At 42.5% G+C, this 14,394-nt stretch overlaps 1 protein-coding gene across 1 annotated transcript in view; it reads left to right on the forward strand.

Moving 5' to 3' along the window:
- The first annotated feature begins 13,560 nt into the window (after positions 1–13,560).
- The window catches only part of GPR19 (G protein-coupled receptor 19), a 42,797-nt gene continuing 41,963 nt past the window's right edge, over positions 13,561–14,394 (forward strand). The window contains exons 1-2 of the mRNA XM_077756455.1: positions 13,561–13,809; positions 14,278–14,357. The gene's annotated coding sequence lies outside the window, so the exon portion shown is untranslated. The remainder of the gene's footprint in view (positions 13,810–14,277; positions 14,358–14,394) is intronic.

Here is a 14,394-nt window from a genome sequence, read left to right on the forward strand (position 1 = left end):
CGTCGTTTTCATCCCTGACGGTTTCCTACTTAGAGCTAAGTGTCACGTAAGCCAGCTAAGATTTCCGTGCCCTTCACAAACTGACAGAAGCAGACACCAGAAATACCTTCAAACACCTGCGTGGTAGACAAGTGTGCAAACCCGGCGGTAGGGCCCGCTCGCCCCCCGGAAGCCGTCCTGGGGGCGGGGGTGGGGGGTGGGTACTTGGCGGCCCGGAATGTTTCTGCGAAAGTCCCAGCTTGCTGGCCCAATTGCCCCTCCTACCGCCCAGTACGCGCTTTTAATCTTTCCCGCACGATGTTTTTAATGAGACAGCTTTCACTCAATTTCACTATTCTCTTAAGCCCGCATACCTTCACAGTTTTGAAATTTTCACAGTCGTCTGTTTCTGACATTTCCATTCAATTTAACGACTATTTATTGGGCCCCTTCCGTTAATTCCCTTATTCTTTTTTTTCTTTCAACAAACGGTTACAGACTGCCTGGGCTATGCCAGGCCTTAGCCTAGGCTCTGAAGATACAGAAGTAAACAAACGGATTTAGACTAGGATGAAGCTCACGTTCTAAGTAGCGGGAGGGGAGACAGAAAATAAACCCCCCAAAATACATGACTAGATTATATACTATGTAAGGAAGTACATGGGATGGAGAATACATGCTATGGAGAAACCTTAAGCAGAGGAAAGGAAAAGAGAGGGTTTGTGAAGTCCCTGTGCAAACAGAGTGACAGAGAAATGCCTCATTGAGAAATTGGCCTTGGAGAGAGGCTCTGAGGGCTTGAGAAAGCAAGCCATGCTGGTCGCTGGGGAAAGGGCATCCCAGTAAAGGGAACAGCAAATGCAAAACGTCTGATGTGAGATCTTTGCCTGATGTGTTCCAGGAACAGCAAGGAACAGGAGCAGAGTGGTAACAGGAACTCATATTCTCCAAGGCCATGTGGGCCTGTGTGGAGTTTTCATCAGTGACTGAGTGATGTGGGAAGCTGCTGGGACACCCAGAGGTTCTAAGCAGAGGAATTATGTGATCTTACCATGTGTAAAGTATTCCCCACAGCAGCATTATTCTCAGCAGCATGCAGAGTAAAAGGATGACTTAAGTCACAACAACTGCCTTTAGGGAGTATACATCATAGGTGTGGGAGGCCACCATGGGCACAAAAAAACTACAGAAGTAGAAAGCATTACGTGGAAGAACAGGGTACAAAGGTGGATTACAGAGGAAGGAGAAAAAGGAAGCCTTCAAGGAGGTGTTCAAGTCAGATCTTGAAAAATGAGAAAAATGCCAAGATTATCAGGATGTATTGGTAGGGCTGGTAGCTGGGGGATGAGATCAGACGGTTGGCAGGCCACGGATGGCATGCTGAAAAACATCTGTTTTATTCAGCAAGCAATGGGAAGTGATGGAAGTTTTTGGTGGGGTAAATAACATGATCACTGTCTGGGCTTGCCTCTTGAGCAAGAGCAAGCCTGGGCCCTGAGAGACAGGGTCCAGGGACAGAGCTAAATGGAAAGCTGGGTAGACAGTCCCATCATGATGTTAATCCAAAGGAAACTGTTTGTTGGGCAAAGTATAAATGTGAGGCAAGAGTGTAGAAGTGTGGACCATGAGACCAAGATGAGAGTATTTAGAACAGAGGGTGGAAGGCAATCTGGCATGATCACCTGAGCTACATAGGCATAGCTCTAGATGCTTTGTATGTGGTGATGACAGCCACCACAGTAGGTGGAGAGGTAAGTGTTAAGGGGCCCAAACTGTCTTGGACAATCAAATCTTCATATTAGGAAGTGGCATCTGACAACAGAGTAAAAGATGGATCTGATGAACCTGGAAAGGCTGACCTGGGGAAGTAATTTTGGAGCCTGATTGCAGTTGTTCAAGCAAGGGGCTAGACAGCATTAAGCAGGGCTGTGGAGGAGGGAATGGAAAGCACAGAACGAATATAGGATTGCTCAGGCAGTTAGATAAGGAGACTGGGGAAAGATGGAGAAATGGAGGATGGCTTTAAGGACCTAAGTGTGGGTATTTCAGAGAATAATGCCATTAATGAAGAGCAGTAACACAGAGGGACAATGTAACAGAGACTGCTAGCTGTCCACCAAAACCCCTTCTTTCTCCCTTAATATCAGAATTATAACTGGGCTGACAGCTGCCCAGCCACACTAAATTTCCCAGCCCCTGTGCAAATAGATGTGGCCTTGTAATTAGGTATTTCCCAACAGAATGTAAAGTGATAAGTGTGTTCCAGGCCTAGCACATAAAACCTGTCACACCAACCTCTTACTTCTGCCTCTCTTTTCCCTTTCCTATGGGCTAGGAGGGTGAATACCATTGCAATTTTGGAAGCCAAATTTTTGTTTTTGTTTTAACTAAGCTCTGCACCCAACATGGGGCTTGAACTCATGACCCCAAGATCAAGAGTCACATGCTCTACTAACTGAGCCAGCCAGGCACCCCTGGAAGCCACATGTTGAAGAATATAGAGCTACACCAGCTTGCTGTACACCAGCCCTGGCCTGACTGGAGAAAAGAAAAATTCTATTTCATTGAAATTTGGGGTCTATTTGCTATAGTACTTTGTAGTCAATTCTAATTAACATAGAGGAGAAAATTGGGGAGAACGGGAATAGTGGAGATTCAGAATTTGATACAGTCAGTATATGCATTGAAACCAGATCCCTGAGAAATCAAAGAGAGGTTATGTTCCTTAAGAGGGCAACAGAGATGGTATTAAAAACAAGAATCTGAACCACGATGTGAGGGGATGTCATGGTTGGTGGGGCTCTGTGAGACCTGATCATATTTACAGATGTACCATTAATCATAGGGCCATATCAGATACTTTGTTACAAAGGTATGGGAATAAGGGATGCGTGTAGCCTCTCAGTCCCTTTATGTCTATGTGCACTTGAGGTGTGCAACATTGTTTCTTCACTGTCCCATGCGCTCTTCTCAGAGTCTATTCCCTTACTTAACCTCTTCTGCTGAGGGACAGCAGATTAAACGACACTGTTTCCATTCCGCTCCTGAAGTTGACCAGATGAGGGGAAAGGAGGTATCCTATATCACGTAAACTTGGCCAATCAAATCCCTCTCCTGAAAATTTGGAACCAGGTCTCAGAAACTTTGGTTAGTAAACTGTCAGTTAGAGATTAATAAAGTGATGCAGATTCAGAATTGAAAGAGTTGTTTTAAGAAAGGCATCTTGAGGCGGCTGGGTGGCTCAGTCAGTTAAGCGTCCGACTTCAGCTCAGGTCATGATCTCATGGCTGGTGGGTTCAAGCCCCGCGTCCGGTTCTGTGCTGACAGCCAGCTCAGAGCCTGGGGCCTGCTTCGGATTCTGTGTCTCCCCCTCTCTCTGACCCTCCCCTGCTCACGCTCTCTCTCTCTCTCCCAGAAATAAACAAAACATTTTAAAAATGTATATATATATAAAAGAAAGGCATCTTTAGGGGCACCTGGGTGGCTTAGTCAGTTATGCATCTGACTTCGGCTCAGGTCATGATCTCATGGTTTGTGGGTTTGAGCCCTGAATCCGGCTCTATGCTGACAGTTCAGAGCCTGGAGGAGTCTGCTTCAGATTCTGTGTCTCCTTTTCTCTCTGCCCCTCCCCCACTCTCACTCTGTCTCTCTCCATCTCTCAAAAATGAATAAATGTTAAAAAAAATTTTTTTTAAAAAGAAAGAAAGGTATCTTCAGGAGGCGCCTGGGTGGCTCAGTTGGTTAAGCATCCGACTCTTGACTTCAGCTCATGACATGGTCTCACAGTTTGTGAGATCCAGCCCCTCATCAGGCTCTGCCCTGACTCCACAGAGCCTACTTGGGACTCTCTTTCTGGCCCTTCCCTGCTTGTGTGCCCTCTCTCTCTGTAAATAAATAAATAAATAAATAAATAAATAAACAAACATTTTTAAAAAAGAGGGTTGTTATTTTGAAAAAAGAAAGATATCTTCAGCCCATATGTGATGGAAATGCAGATAACGATCTCCTGTAAAGTTCCAGAAGACAGAGACGGACATGCAAAGAGGGGCAGTGAAGAGACCGTGGGATTTAGAAAGACAAATTGCCCTTAGCAACCAAAGACTCCCCAGTTTCTGGATCCTGCAGCACATGAGGGCCCGCTCCCTGGACTTAAGTTTTGTGAGACATCCATATGTTTATAAAACAATTTTCCCCCTTCTTTTCCAAGCTAGTTTGTAATGGGTTTCTGTTCGTTGAACCCAAGATGTTCCTGAAGAACACAATAGTTTATATATTTGAAAGCAGCTTTTCTGGTGTTATCACATTTGGCCTTTGGAAGAACAGTCAGGAGACCAATGCTCTCACGCTGTCTTACAGATGAAGGCCTGAGACGAAGGCCGAGCTCGTGTCCCGAAGCCTAAGAAGAGAGTGAGGAAAGTACTAGGAGCAGCACGCCTGTTCTTGTGAAGCCGAGTCCAGAGTCCATGGTGACAACACTTGTAGGAGATGCGAGGACTCTGTAAATTTTGTGACTGAGGCATCATTGCCTTAATTTACCTACAATGCACTACACTTCCCCCAGTTTCTGGGGGGAAATGAAAGTTAAATTCCTAAAAAGAAAAATAGCATCTTTGAAAGAAATTGGACTTCAAGAAAGGTATCAAACTGATACGGTGGGGTCATTCTTTAAAAAAAAAAAAAAAACCACATCAAGCATTTCTACTTAGAGGAGAATCTCCATTTTCAAGTAAAATGTGGTAAGCAAGGGCAGATTTACTAGTATTTCTGGTTTCAAAAGAACGGGAAATAAATAGAAAAACCTGGATTCATGACCACATACCTGATTTACATGATTTATTTACCTGATTTATTCAGTTTCCAAGAGTGAAACATAAGCGGGCAACTTCTGGGACCAGAATATGGAATTTGGGGCAATAAACATGTTCACCACCAATTCACTGTTTTCAATTACATTCTATTCTCTAAGCTGAGAAAACATGAAGGGGAAAACCTCCCTCGATTATGATCTCAGTCTTTAGTTTATGCAAAATTACACCTAAAAAGGGAGCAGAGTGCTCTTTTTCTACTCCTGACCACTCTCTGAATAATTGTTCACATGAATATTTGTTCATTCCTTCATTCATTAAATTTTTAATGAGCCCTTACCAGATGCCAGCCTTTCTGGGGACACAGTTGAAAACAAAGATAGCCAAAGTCTTGCTTTCATGGAGTGGAGCTTATACTCAAGTGTGGAAGGCAGACAATACACAAACAAATAAGCATAGTATGTCATGTTGTTACAAGTGCTAAAAGGAAAAATAAACTACTTTAGGGTACAGAGAGTAATGACGGCAGATGCTATATTAACAGGAAAGGATTCTTTGATAAAGTGACATTTGAATAGAGACCTGAATGAAATGAGGGCATGGACTAAGTAATTTTCTATGTTCCTGGCAGAGGAAATAGCAAATCCAAGGGCCCTGAGGTAGGAATGTGCCTGGAATGGCTGAAGAACAATGAGGGAACTGGGAAGCCAGAAATAAAGTAGGGGCTGGGAGGTAGGAAAGGAAATCAGACAGTAAGTAGGGGCCCAGATTATGTTTACCTTATAAACCATGCTAAAGACTTTAGATTTTATTCCAATCAAGATAAGCCATCTTTGAGCTGAGAGTTTTGGTTGGACTTTGGCTAACTTTGATGACTTTGCCGAGTGGGAAGCACCACAAAGAAGCAAGAGAGAAGCAGAAAGACCAGTTAGCAGACCATTGCAGTAATCCAAAGAGGAGGCCATGTCATCTCGGACCAGTAGCGGTGTAAGGAGAAAAAGGATAGAGTCAATAGATATGTTTTTAAAGACACAGCCAATGGGATTTGCTGAAGGATTGGAAACGGAGCATGTGCATGAGCCGGAGCAGTCCATAATGACTCCAAGGCTTTTGGGCCCAAGCAACTGAAGAAAAAGTTTTGGCTGGTTACTGAAACGGGGTTGGTTGAGGGATAGATAAATTTTGCTTTGTGTTAAGTTTGAGCTATCCATAGACATCCAAATCGAGGTGCTGAGTAAGTAGATGTATTTATGAGTCTGGAATTCAGGGGAGAGAGATTTGTGCTGGAGATACAAATTTGGAAATCTTCAGCATGTAGGTGATGGGACTAGCTACTGGACCAGATAAAATCACCAAGGGAGTTTAGAGAGAGAAAGAGAAGAGGCCTGAACAGTAGGAAATCAAGAAGATGGGGAGGATCTAGGCAAAGGAGACTGGAAAGGAGACACCGATGGAGTGGAAGAGAGCCTAGAGAGAAGTGACCCAGAGAACAAGTTAAAGAATGTGTCTCAAGGACGAGAGAAAAATCAAATGGTTCAAGTGCTGCTGATCAGAAATAGGACTAAAGACCTATCGCTGGATTCGGCCATGGAGGTCACTAATGATCTTGATAAGAGTAGTTTTGATAGACTGGAAGCTATGAAAGCCTGACTGCTATCTACCCACATGAATAAAATACACACACATGTACCTAGTCTAAGCAGAGGGTAGCTAGGTTCTAATATCAGGGAACAGTCTGGAAGCAGGCCAGGGGTGCGGTCTGAGCATTGGCAGATGGGGAGTAAACATACTGTAAAGGTGCCTCCTATTGCTTACCTTCTCTAGTTAGTTCTTTGTATGGTTTCACAAGGCTTCCTACAATATCTTAACTTTCCTAAAAATTATGTCAACAAACTCCCTTAAACCTCTTTGAAAGGAATAGCTTTGGGAGACTGTGCTGAGAGAATTAGTATGGAATTAGCTTTGCTTGTGAGTCTCATATTTCAACCAGCTAATGTTCTGCTTAGAAATTCATTGTAGAACAGCATCTTCTGTTCCCATCATAACAGACTTATTTACCAAATAAACAGCGTAGGACTCTAGTATACATTCTTGGAGTATTAAAAGGGCAATGAATTGCATTTTCATTTATTTTTTTGACAAAAAGCCATTCCTTACTCTGTCATAATGGTATTCCTCCACGGACGTCAATAATCTGCTTAGGAGATTCCTGTCTCAGTGGAGTAATTAGATCTCCGGTGTCAAATGCAATTTGTTACCTTTTTCCTTAACTCAGGATTAGATTTTCTGACCTAGCATGTTTCAGAGTAGTTTTCCATCTCTTCCCGTACTGAAGACACAGAAACATCCAGAATAGTTAGGCCCTCTGTGGCCACAGGAGGACAGAAGAGGGTAAGTAATACGACAGAATCCTCTCCCGGAGCGTTCATCAGGCAGGAATGTAATTGACCTGCTGCGCTGTTTAAATAGCACGGGAGGGCAGCACAAGGCCAGAACCGGCAGCCCGAATCCTGCAAGTATGCCAAACCCCAACCATATTTGTAATCTACTTTTTAAATGTTATTTATTTATTCTAGGGGGGAGAGAGAGAGAGAGAGAGAGAGAGAGAGAGACAGAGAGAGCATGAGCAGGGAAAGGGCATAGAAAGAGAAAGAGTATCCCAAGCAGGCTCTGCGTTCTCAGTGCAGAATAGCCTGACTCGGGCTCCATCTCATGAACCGCGAGATCATGACCTGAGTGGAAATCAAGAGTCAGATGCTTAATCGACTGAGCCTCCCAGGTGCCACTATAATCTACTTTTAAAAATGCATACACGAGAGTTTCAATCCCCACCAGATTTAATTCAACTCGAAATTTACATAGATCCTACCTATTAAACGTCTTCAGATTATTTTATGCCTTAATGATAGATACATTACTCACATAATGATCTGAATTTAACATTTAGTTTATTGTAGCAGAGTGTTTTTTAATAATTATGCAGTCAAGGTAAGTATGATAACCCTTAATAAGTAAGGAAGTATCGCAAAGATAAACAGTGACTTGTCTACCGTCACAGAGAATTAGGAATAAAGTCCACGTAACAACTTAAACCTGATTCTTTTCTCCTAAGCTCTTTCAGAAAATCAGCCCCCTCAACATAAAACAAAAGCACATATACTGCCTCCATGACATATTCACCTTGAATTCAGATATAAATTTACAGCCTTTAATCTTTTTTGTATCTCTAGGGAGGCCAGTTCTGGTGCTCTAAACACAAACACAAAGTAGGTAGCACCCAATAGGTATGAGTGGTCAATACACATGGTTCCACTATAGCTCAAAGAGAGAGCTCCCAGTGCATTCTATCAGGAGTCCTAGATACGGTAGTCATGGAACCCATCAAGTCTACAGCCCCTTCCAAGAGAAATTGCCCCACCTACAGGATATAGCACAGGCTCCTGACCAAGAGCTATGGTTTATGATGGGGCCTGATACAGAGAGCTCTGCCCAAAAGAAATAAGATGGCAATTAGCTAACTCAATCTCATACTCTCACTCAAGATTTAGAACGAGGAAGTATAAGAACCAGAAGGTCATGGGGAAAAGAGAGCAAACAGACAGATACAGAGAGAAGACATGTAGGGACCCTGTATCACTATGTGCTGGAATGACAGGCCATGGACTTTCTAGGCACTGGTTTCTAGAATTGCCAACATCCCAAATGAACTTTTGATTCCTGTTTACCTGGGACCCTTTCGAGGCCCCACAGTTTTGGCTTTCTATTTTCTAAGGACTGGGCAGTGGGGCTAAGAACATGTGAACACACATGCCTACATGTTCCACACATTCAAGGTAACAAATGAGACTGTTCCTTACAACCAGAAGACCTTATTCCATCACCCACAGATATAAACCCACATTTAATCCCAACCAAGGTCACACAGAACATATGCTTATATGATCAAAGCTGTACTTCACTTACTCAGTATCTGGTGATTACTTAAGACATGTCAGGTATTATATGGGTACTGGAGTTACAGAGACAAATAAACAACAGAGACCAATAAGGCAAGGTCTCTGTATTTGAGGGGCTCCCAACTCAATAGAAAAGACATAGGAACATAATACAAGAAACAAATTATACAAAGTTTAGAAAAATTGTGGTATAGATTGCCTAAGTGGTAGATTCTCTTTTGCTTATAAGTCATTCTGGTAGGGCTCTTCTATCCAAGTCCAGCTTATCAGTCCACATAGATTCGTGTCACCATACTGTCTGCCCACGTGAAAAGATGAGAACAGAATTATCATTCTTGAGTGCTTTGATCATTGGGATGTAGAATGGTGTTAATTAGATGGACAGGGTTAATAATCACTAATTTCATCACGACCATTATTTAACATGAGTCTCAGGAGTTTAAATGTGGTTTGATGTTTTAGATTTAAGAGTTAGACAACCCTTGGGGCACCTGGGTGGCTTAGTTGGTTAAACATCCACCTTCTTCTCAGGCCATGATCTCACAGTTCGTGGGTTTAAGCTCCATGATGGGCTCTGTGCTGACAGTGTGGAGCCTGCTTGGAGTTCTCACTCTCCCTCTCTCTCAGCCCCTACCCTGCTCTCTCTCACACACACACACTCTCTCTCTTTCTCTCTCCCTCAAAATAAACAAACTTAGAAAAAAGAAAAGAAAAAGGCAGACAATTTCTCAGGAATGCCTTTTCTTAGGGTAAATAGAGGCTTGTTTGGTAGCGTCAAGTATCTTTAGTTTTTCACAACAGTAATTTATATGATGAAGCTGCACAGTACACCAAAGCATTTCTCGTGTGTGTGTGTGTAGAGGGTGCTGATTGAGAAGGCTAAATAAATCTTGGATCACATACCTTTTTAATCTTTATTTAGTTTTAGAGAGGGGAGAGGGGCAGAAAGAGAGGGAGAGAGAATCCCAAGCAGGCTCTACACTTAGCGAGGAATCTACTGGAGGGTTCGATCCCATGAACTGTGAGATCGTGACCTGAGCTGATATCAAGAGTCGAACTTGTTTTTGTTGTTTTTTTGTCTTTTACATTTATTTGAGAGACAGAGTAAGACAGAGTGTGAGTGGAGGAGGGGCAGAGAGAGGGAGACACAGGATCTGAAGCAGGCTCCAGGCTCTGAGCTGTCAGCACAGAGCCTAGTTGGGGCTCGAACCCATGAACCGTGAGATCATGACCTGAGCCGAACTCGGACACTTAACCGGCTGAGCCACCCAGGCGCCCCAAGAGTCGAATGTTTAACAGACTGAGCCACCCAGGCGCCCCTTGAATCATATTTTTAATTTTGATGAAACTGCTTTTAATTGGAAGCAAATGCCCTCCAGGACCTATATGTTACAAGAAGGAAGTCCATATCCCAGGGTTAGAGGTTCGAAAGAAACGCTCTATAATAGAAACATGAGATACATATGCAATTTTAAGTTTTCTAGTAGCCATATTCTTAAAAAGCAGAGTAAAAAGAAACAGGTAAAATATTTCAACATATAATCAACGTAAAAACTATTAATGAGCTATTTTACATTCTTTTTTTTCAAACTAAGTCTTTGAAATCTGCTGTATATTTTACATTTACAGCACATCACGATTTAGATTAGCACATTTAAATGCCCAAGAGCTACACATGGCTAATGGATACCATATTGGGCAGCATGGCTTTAAAGGATGACTGTGAGGTTGAATACAAAGTCCAAAGAAATTTAATTGGTATTTTTTTTTTTATTAGCATAGTAACTTTTATTGTCCTCAAGTAACAAAGTTGCATAAGTTTTGAGGGTCTGCTCCTAAACCTATATTTTCCTCTCAGCTATGGGTAGTCATATGATACAGTTCTGAGCAATATAAAGGGAAGTCTGTTAAGTCATATGGGAAAATTTTTCACCCTGGCAAGGGAGAGGCCACAAGGAGAAAGCTNTTGAAACTATGGCAGCCATGTTGTGACTATGATAGACTAATCTTTACTATGTTGAGGATGGCAGAACAGAAAGGCATCTTTTCTTATCAAAAATGCGATGAGGCAGCTAGCCATGCAAATACCGGGGTGGGAGGGAGGCCAGAGCAGAGTCGCCTAGCAGAAGTAAGGGTGCTTTAGCAGAGAAGATGTCTTCAATGGGTATTGCTTAATATTCACAACTGAAGTTCACTCTTTTTTCTTCCATTCCCAACCCCCTCCCTTGCTAATGATTTCCTTCTGTCTGATGAGGACATTCTTGTAGGTATGACAAGAGTGCGAAAATTATTCCCAACACTGAAGCATATAGTTAGAAGCAGAAGCAAAATTTCCTTGAAGTCCCTTATTTTATCATTAAGGTTTCATGCACAAACACTGCAATTTGGCTATTGGATATGTGTTTAACACTTTGAAAAATGCTTAAGGTTTTCTATCCTGAAAAAAAATTTTCTGTCACTCAGTTAATAAGATCATATTCGTTTGATTCAACCAATTTTGAGTAGTTGGTAATGCATATCAGATTCATTGTTCATCAATTTCTTATTTGTCTTAGGGGTCACAATAATTCATGAACCCAGATTCACATAAATATGTGGATAAAAATGACAACAGTTTTTTCACTGCTTTATAGTGTCAGGGTAGTTACAGGACACGGTGTCCAGAATGCTGCTAAAAATAAAAAAACAATTGTATGGGTAGCTTTTTCAGCTGCTGACTGTGGAAATTTCGGTAAGTGTATTTCTTGAGTCATGTGACAGACTAAATGGGTAACCAATCCACTTGTGACTTTCTTTTACTCATCAAAGGATTTTTTTTTTCAGGGAACAAAGATGAAGCTTTATTTGACCACTTACCAGTCTTACACTAACATTTTTATTACTTGTAAATGAAGTAGGAGGCTCAAAGGATTCACAGTTCTTTATCAACTTTTCATCCAATTCCCATACTTAATTTTCATTAGAGCCATCTCATCTAGTGCAATAAAAGTATTCAGTTTGTTTTACAGTTGTTGATTGCCTTGACAAAGTAAGCCAGCCGTCTTTATGAGTCAGTCTTAATCATTAAGGTGAACAAAGAATCAATTCACCTTATCTACATTTCTTTTCCTTCATGAAGAAAATGTCAATTCAATCCTGGCTTCGAAAACTGGTTATCACCTTCCTCAACCAAGCAAGTGTACTTTAGATAACAGAGCAGGATTTTAAAGTCACTTCTGACTTTGGTACAGATTTGCTTTAAAAAGTAGGGTATCTAAACTAAAAGATTTACTAAATTTACTATGATTTTGAACTTAGTAAGAAAAATCCAGGGGCTAATTTTTTAAGGTGAAGGTTGCTGTAACCTAGCCAAAGCCTTCAAAATTTGGCTGCTCCTGCACACACGCCCATACGTTTTTCTCTACTTAATTTCATGCTACCTAAAAAAATGACTTTCCTCTCTAGAGATTTTCTTCTGTCCCAAATCCAAGTCTTCAAATTCCTCATTTAAAACTTAACAAATAGAGTGCAATAAAGTTGCCAAATTACTAACATCTATGTTTTATATAGTTTAAGATTCAGGTTTAGCTCAATCTACCAGTTATTTAAGTTTGCTTCTGAGCACATTAAAATGCATCATTAGAAATTCTCCCATAAAGATACTTTAAACAAAAATCAGCTTGCCTGCCTTTTTGGGTTTGTTTTCAAACAGATCCAGTCATTATCTGTAACATTAAGTTCCACCAGGTCTTCTCATTTTCTAAATATCACAAACTTCTAAACCATCTGAAACGGATTTCGAAGGGAACTTAAAACCACCTTTTAAAATTTGCTTATTGGCTTGTGCTTTTGATGGCTTTTGCTTCTAGAGTTACCTCTCTTTTTGGTTTCAAAATTTGCATGGCTGCCTTTTTGACTTTGCTTCAAAAGTCAGTCTTAATCCTGAAGCATTGATCGAGCAAGATAGCCCTGGGGGTAGGCTTATTTGCATCTTTTCCATAACAGAGTCCACATTTTAAATCTGTACCTAAATACGGCCTGAGCTTTTGGGTTTACTGTTGCTGCTTGTCACTTCACAGTAATGGTGAGAGTGCTGCTGTCCCCTTCGTCCTGTTCATTATAAAGCTCTTCCACGACACAGGTCTGACAAGGCAAAGATTTCTGAATATTCAGGGTTTTCATTACCGTTCGTATTTTCGCTACTTTCGGACTTACACTTAAAATGTCCTGTTCTTAACTTCCAGGCCGCCTTCCTGACTGAAACCACGACTTTCATTATGAATTACATATCAAGACTGTAAACGCCGGCGCCCAAGAAGCGGGACAGAGCGGTCGCCCCAGTTGGTAAACAAACGCCGCGCAGGCGCACTGACAGGAGGCTAAACCGGCGGCTCGGCGGCCAACGGGGGATTTTTCGTACAGTGAAAAGTGGAAAAGCAAAACAAAACGCTGTCTCTGAAGGTGATAAGCTGGTTGGCGTTTTCTACTTCTATTTACTTCTGACTTCTGTTCCTAAGGAACTGGCGCGGCCTTCGGGGCCTCGCAGAGAAGTCCGTAGATTCCCTCGACCCCCGAGAACTGCCGCCAGCGTGCCAGCTAGTTATACCAGCCTCATTTGTTCTCGCCGCTGGATCCTGATCTTCTGCATACAGCACTAATCCACCCGGGTTGGGAGGGTTTGAAAAAAACAAAACCGCCTCACGACTCTGTAAAAAAATTCGCTACTCTGGGCCCGGGAGCGAGGGGACGGCTTCCCCAAACCTCGCGAGATCCGCCCGAGAAGAGAGCGGAACCTCCAAGGGCATGATTGCGCATGCGCGTGACTAATCCTTTTTCGCGGGAACGAGCTTTGAAACTCTGAGACTTTCTGCGGGATATTAGTAAACCAAATTTGAGCCTCCAGAAGGCCCGAGGGAGTCAAGCACCCAACACTACGTTCTTTGAGCTTTTGCAGTCATCACTCTGTATGACCGAGTGGCCGTCCCTTCTTTCCCGTATTACCTGTTGGCCGTGAATTCTGTGTGAGAGGAGGGTTTCGGCGAACCCAGTAGTCAAGGAGTGGGCGTGGGAGAGCGGATCAAGGTTTTAAAGTAAGAATGACTTTTATGTGTTTGGAAAGGTAACTCGGGGAGCGACTTAAAGGAATAAATCTGAGGGAGCCAGATTTTTTTTTTTTTTTTTAAACTGGAGCCCGTGGGAGACTGCTGAACTGAGGTAATGCAGGGGGGAGGAGAAGATGGGAAAATTTGCGAGGGAAATGAAGGCAGAACTATGCAGCACACGCGAGAGGCGAGACCAGAAAGACAGGACTGTTGGCAAGTAGAGTTTTCCCTAAAACAGTGGGAAGCTGTGCGTGTTTGTAAACAGGCAGAAATGGTGAGGCCGTGATTTGTAAGGTGACAACTGGGAAGTCCCTAAATGAGCGGAACAAGGAGGATTCTAAAAGCCGTGAACAAGGGCTGAGGTTAGGATTAGAAAGCACAGTTAAGGTAACAGTTAAGGAGTCAGGAATTTGGGAACTATCTTGACAGAACTGACGACTCTTACCTGTTTCTCAGGCTACATGGGATGCCTGCACAAGCACTGGATTTTGTCCTGCAACATCTGAAAGCTACCACGCCGAGTGCTCTCCCTCCCAGTAAGTCCCCTGGTCCCTCCCACCTCCCACCCACCCT

The sequence above is a fragment of the Crocuta crocuta genome, unplaced genomic scaffold (assembly GCF_008692635.1).
Source record: "Crocuta crocuta isolate KB4526 unplaced genomic scaffold, BGI_CrCroc_1.0 scaffold262, whole genome shotgun sequence".
Lineage (NCBI taxonomy): Eukaryota > Metazoa > Chordata > Mammalia > Carnivora > Hyaenidae > Crocuta > Crocuta crocuta.